Raw genomic sequence first — 6,823 nt, forward strand, 5'->3', positions numbered from 1 at the left:
CTGGTGTTATAATGTATTTTACATGGTTCCACATAACTGTTTGATCCTTGCAAGAGTCAAAACTTGTATTGATGGTGTCCTGACTAATCCATGCTCTCTGGATGGACTTCAATCCCTGCTGGATGGACTTCAATCCGTGTACTGTGTGCAAGATGGTGAAGCGATCAACAAGGATCCAACCTCTCTGATAAAGTTTGTCACAAAGTAGCCTGAACAATAGTTTTGCATTGTCATTTTGACACCATTCAATAATGTGCCTGACATGCTGAGCAGTATCGATCATACAGCATACAAATGGTATGGCTTCAACACAGCCACTAAACTCTTTGACATGTTTCAACATTGGCTCCACTTGTATTATAAGGTGAGACGTTCCCAAGTGCAATACAGGGTATTTTATATCTATTCTCAGCCCAGGCAAATAAAAGGTGCTGAATCTTAGTCATAATTAGACATAATATAATACAAGTGTGGGGAAAACATAGCCCTATATTGACAGGCTACTGCCACCTTTTTGTAATGGTCAGTCAGTGTGCCATGTCAAGATAGATTTTAATGACATGCCATCAAACATTCATATTTTGATTTGCAGGCCATTGTTAGGACGATGATTAGACTACATTAATCCACCTCTTTACCAAAGCCCCCCAGTCAGAGTTCAGAGTTTTAATGCATGTAGAATTTTATGCAGATTATGTACTCTATACAAAGTATTTTCAACATCACACAATATCAAATCATATTGTGCTAATCTCTAAAGATTAAGGTTCAGAAAGGTTGCTTTGATAAGAATGTATTTTGATATCTATTAAACCAACTGTTCCACTGAACTACTGCACAAGATAAACCATTTTCCTGGGGTCCCGCCAGCACACCCCGCAACTCGCGTCCAGGTGAGTCAGGCAACCACACTCGCAATTTCCCAAATTGCAAATTTTCTAGTTAGTGTGGTTGCCCTTACAGGGCAACACACTATAGTTCTAGGGAAACTTTATTTATTTCTTTCTAGATAAACTTTTTTTCGGCGCGTTTCACGGCCCACAGTTTTTTCGCCACACACTCGCGCCATATGTCAAATCGACCGGCTTCATCGGGAATCGAGTGCTATTATTGCGATAACAGAAAAGTTGTATCGTTTAATTGATATGAATTTATTAGTGAATTAATTTCCCCCATTGACTTATAATGGGAATAGCAAAAACTCACATTCAATTATTTTCTCTCTCTTAAACCATAGGGTCTAAAGTTTCAAAACTTGGAGAGGAGATTCATAATAATTTTAAGAATTAATTAAAAAATAATTACATCATTCGGCCACATGGTGGCACTATAACACCCCACTTTACGTTTTGCCCTATAACTCTTGAACCGTAGGTCGGAAAATTAAAATTATTTTTTCCCTGGATTCCTTGGGTCATGACGCATCTCCCCATATAGGCCACGCCCATTTGCGTCAGGATAGATTTTCCGCCATTTTGAATTTTCTTCAAAACACACTTTTTGCTCCTTTTCCCACAAATTTTCTCCAAATGTCACAAAAATCGGTACACAAGATCTCTGGACCCATGCGATAAACATATTCAAGCGATATTTCGATAGTCCATACCGTTCGTCCGTAACAGGCTTCCAAATTTAGCGGAAGGGGCCCGTTTCGCAATAAATAGCCATAAATCACAAATAAAACATCCAGTCAACACCAAATTTTAACCACAAGTCACGGGTGGGATATTCAACAAATCCCCAAAATCATTTCCACTTCGACCCATAGGGGGCGGCAGGGCAGGCAACCACACTCGTGTTTAATCGCTCTCGGGCGATTAAACACATTCGGCGCGCTTCACCGCCCACAGTTTTTGCACCACACACTCGCACCATATGTCAAATCGACCGGCTTCATCGGGAATCGTGTGCTATTACTTTTCTAAGAGAAATGTTTTATCGTTTAATTGATATTAATTTATTAGTATCCCATTATAAGTCAATGGGAAAAATTAATTCACTAATATTCTCCCATTCCAGTATTTTTCTCTCAGAAATGGTAAGGCCTACAGTTACAACACTTGGAGGGAAGGTTCATAATAACTACAAGGATTTATTAAAAAATAATTACATCAGTCGGCCTCATGGTGGCGCTATACCAGCTCACTTTACGTTTTGGCTCATAACTCTTGAACCGTAGGTCAAAAAATTAAAATTCCTTTTTCCCTGGATTCCTTGGGTCATGACGCATCTCCCCATATAGGCCACGCCCATTTGCGCCAGGATTGATTTTTCCGCAATTTTGAATTTTCTTCAAAACACACTTTTTGCTCCTTTTCCTACATATTTTCTCCAAATGTCACAAAAATCGGTACACATGATCTCTGGACCCATGCGATAAACAAAGCCAAGCGATATGTTGATAGTCCGTACCGTTTGTCCGTAACAGGGTTCCAAAGTTAGCGGGAGGGGCCCGTTTTGCAATAAATAGCCATAAATCACAAACGAAACATACAGTCAACGCCAAATTTTAACCACAAGTGCCGGGTGGTATACTGAACGAATCCCCAAAAACATTTCCACTTCGACCCATAGGGGGCGCCACAACCATGCAAAACGTAACCGTTTCGGTACAAAACGCGTTTTTCAGGGGGAACGTCCCTCTCAAAACGAAACACAAAGGATCTCGGGAGCGACAGGACAACGTAATTGCTTGGCGAAACATGTGGGAGGAGCCTATTTCTTAAAAACAAGACGCCGTATCCTTACATCACAAACGCAGGATCCGAACAGCACCTTTTAGAATAGGCCCTGACGGTATCCGTCCCGACGTCGCTCAGGGTCCCGGCGGTGCATTCCCACGACTCGCGCCGGGGCAGGGCAGGCAACCACACTCGCAATTTCCCAAATTGCACATTTTCTAGTGTTTAATTGCTCCAGGCGATTAAACACATTCGGCGCGCTTCACCGCCCACAGTTTTTGCACCACACACTCGCACCATATGTCAAATCGACCAGCTTCATCGGGAATAGTGTGCTATTACTTTTCTAAGAGATAGGTTGTATAGTTTAATTGATATTAATTTATTAGCATCCCATTATAAGTCAATGGGGAAAATTAATTCACTAATATTCTCCCATTTCAGTATTTTTCTCTCAGAAATGGTAAGGCCTACAGTTACAACACTTGGAGGGAAGGTTCATAATAACTACAAGGATTTATTAAAAAATAATTACATCAGTCGGCCTCATGGTGGCGCTATACCAGCTCACTTTACGTTTTGGCTTATAACTCTTGAACCGTAGGTCAAAAAATTAAAATTCCTTTTCCCCTGGATTCCTTGGGTCATGACGCATCTCCCCATATAGGCCCCGCCCATTTGCGTCAGGAGGGATTTTCCGCCATTTTGAATTTTCTTCAAAACACACTTTTTGCTCTTTTTTCCACATATTTTCTCCAAATGTCACAAAAATCGGTACACAAGATCTCTGGACACATGCGATGAAGACAGTCAAGCGATATTTCGATAGTCCATACCGTTGGCCCGTAACAGGCTTCCAAATTTAACGGGAGGGTCTCGTTTCGCAAAAAATAGCCATAAATCACAAACGAAACATCCATTCAACACCAAATTTTAATCACAAGTCGCGGGTGGGATATTCAACAAATCCCCAAAAGCATTTCCACTTCGACCCTTAGGGTGCGCCACAGACGCGCAAAACGTAACCGTTTCATGCCAAAACGCGTTTTTCATGGGGAACGACCCTCTCAAAACGAAACACAAACGATCTCGGGAGCGACGCGACAACGTAATCACCTTGCGGAACTCGTGGGAGGAGCCTATTTCTTAAAAACAAGAAACCATATCCTTACTTCAGGAACGCAGGATCCGACCGGCACCTTTTCTAATCGCGCGTCACGCGGCCCCGACTCTATCCGTCCCGACGTCGTCTCCCTCGGACCCCTGCGTTTTGCTCAGGGTCCCGGCGGCGCATCCCCACGACTCGCGCCGGGGCGGGGCAGGCAACCACACTCGCAATTTCCCAAATTGCACATTTTCTAGTTAGTGTGGTTGCCTAAGGGCAACCACACTATAGTTCTAGGGTAACTTTATTATTATTCTTGACTAGTGTAACCAAAAGTTTGGCGCGAATCTCCTCCCACAGTTTTTGCGCCACACACTCGCGCCATATGTCAAATCGACCGGCTTAATCGGGAATCGTGTGCTATTACTTTTCTAAGAGAAAAGTTGTATCGTTTAATTGATATTAATTTATTAGTGAATTAATTTTCCCCATTGACTTATAATGGGAATTGCAAAAACTCACATTAGATTATTTTTCTCTCGCAAACAATAGGAGCTACAGTTTCAAAACTTGGAGAGGAGATTCATAATTATTGCAAGAATTAATCAAATTATAAATACATTACTCGGCCTCATGGTGGCGCTATAACAGCCCACTTTACGTTTCGGCCTGTAACTCTTGAACCGTAGGTCGGAAAATTAAAATTATTTTTTCCCTGGATTCCTTGGGTCATGACGCATCTCCCCATATAGGCCACGCCCATTTGCGTCAGGATAGATTTTCCGCCATTTTGAATTTTCTTCAAAACACACTTTTTGCTCCTTTTCCCACATATTTTCTCCAAATGTCACAAAAATCAGTACACATGATCTCTGGACCCATGCGATGAACATATTCAAGCGATATTTCGATAGTCCATACCGTTCGTCCGGAACAGGCTTACGAAGTTAGCGAGAGGGGCCCGTTTCGCCAAAAATAGCCATAAATCACAAACGAAACATCCAGTCAACACCAAATTTTAACCACAAATTGCGGGTGGGATATTCAACAAATCCCCAAAAGCATTTCCACTTCGACCCTTAGGGGGCGCCACAGACGCGCAAAACGTAACCGTTTCGTGCCAAAACGCGTTTTTCAGGGGGAACGACCCTCTCAAAACGAAACACAAGCGATCTCGGATGCGACGTGACAACGCAATCGCCTGGCCAAACTCGTGGGAGGAGCCTATTTCTTAAAAACAAAAAAACATATCCTTACATCAAGAACGCAGGATCCCAACGGCGCCTTTTCGAATCGCGCGTCGCACGGGCCCGCCGCTATCCGTCCCAACGTCGTCTCCCTCGGACCCCTGCGTTTTGCTCAGGGTCCCGGCGGCGCATCCCCACGACTCGCGCCGGGGCAGGGAAGGCAACCACACTCGCAATTTCCCAAATTGCACATTTTCTAGTTAGTGTGGTTGCCCTTACAGGGCAACACACTATAGTCCTAGGGAAACTTTATTCTTTATAGATAAACTATTTTTCGGCGCGTTTCACGGCCCGCAGTTTTTGCGCCACACACTCGCGCCATATGTCAAATCGACCGGCTTCATCGGGAATCGAGTGCTATTATTGCGATAAGAGAAAAGTTGTATCGTTTAATTGATATGAATTTATTAGTGAATTAATTTCCCCCATTGACTTATAATGGGAATAGCAAAAACTCACATTCAATTATTTTCTCTCTCTTAAACCATAGGGTCTAAAGTTTCAAAACTTGGAGAGGAGATTCATAATAATTTTAAGAATTAATTAAAAAATAATTACATCATTCGGCCACATGGTGGCGCTATAACAGCCCACTTTACGTTTCGGCCTGTAACTCTTGAACCGTAGGTCGGAAAATTAAAATTATTTTTTCCCTGGATTCCTTGGGTCATGACGCATCTCCCTATATAGGCCACGCCCATTTGCGTCAGGATAGATTTTCCGCCATTTTGAATTTTCTTCAAAACACACTTTTTGCTCCTTTTCCTACATATTTTCTCCAAATGTCACAAAAATTGGTACACATGATCTCTGAACCCATGCGATAAACATATTCAAGCGATATTTCGATAGTCCATACCGTTCTTCCGTAACAGGGTTCCAAAGTTAGCGGGAGGAGACCGTTTTGTAAGAAGTAGCCATAAATCAGAAACGAAACATCCAGTCAACACAAAATTTTAACCACAAGTCGCGGGTGGGATATTCAACAAATCCCTAAAAGCATTTCCACTTCGACCCTTAGGGGGCGCCACAAATGCGCAAAACGTAACCGTTTCAGGCCAAACCCATTGACTTATAATGGGAATAGCAAAAACTCACGTTCAATTATTTTTTTTCTTGCAAACCATAGGGGCTACAGTTTCAACACTTGGAGAGGAGATGCATAATCAGTTCAAGGAATAAATAAAAAATAATATTGTCAGTCAGCCTCATGGTGGCGCTATAACAGCCCACTTTACGTTTCGGTCTGTAACTCTTGAACCGTAGGTCGGAAAATTAAAATTCCTTTTTCCCTGGATTCCTTGGGTCATGACGCATCTCCTCTTATAGGCCACGCCCATTTGCGTCAGGATAGATTTTCCGCCATTTTGAATTTTCTTCAAAACACACTTTTTGCTCCTTTTCCTACATATTTTCTCCAAATGTCACAAAAATCGGTACACATGATCTATGGACTCATGCGATAAACATATTCAAACGATATTTCGATAGTCCATACCGTTCTTCCGTAACAGGGTTCCGAAGTTAGCGGGAGGAGCCCGTTTTGTAAGAAGTAGCCATAAATCACAAACGAAACATCCAGTCAACACCAACTTTTAACCACAAGTTGCGGGTGGGATATTCAACAAATCCCCAAAAGCATTTCCACTTCGACCCATAGGGGGCGGCGGGGCGGGCAACCACACTCGCAATTTCCCAAATTGCAAATTTTCTAGTTAGTGTGGTTGCCCTAACAGGGCAACACACTATAGTTCTAGGGAAACTTTATTAAGTGTGCCTGCTATGCAATA

The sequence above is a fragment of the Nannobrachium achirus genome (genome assembly GCF_963921795.1).
Source record: "Nannobrachium achirus genome assembly, chromosome: 12".
Taxonomy (NCBI): Eukaryota; Metazoa; Chordata; class Actinopteri; order Myctophiformes; family Myctophidae; genus Nannobrachium; species Nannobrachium achirus.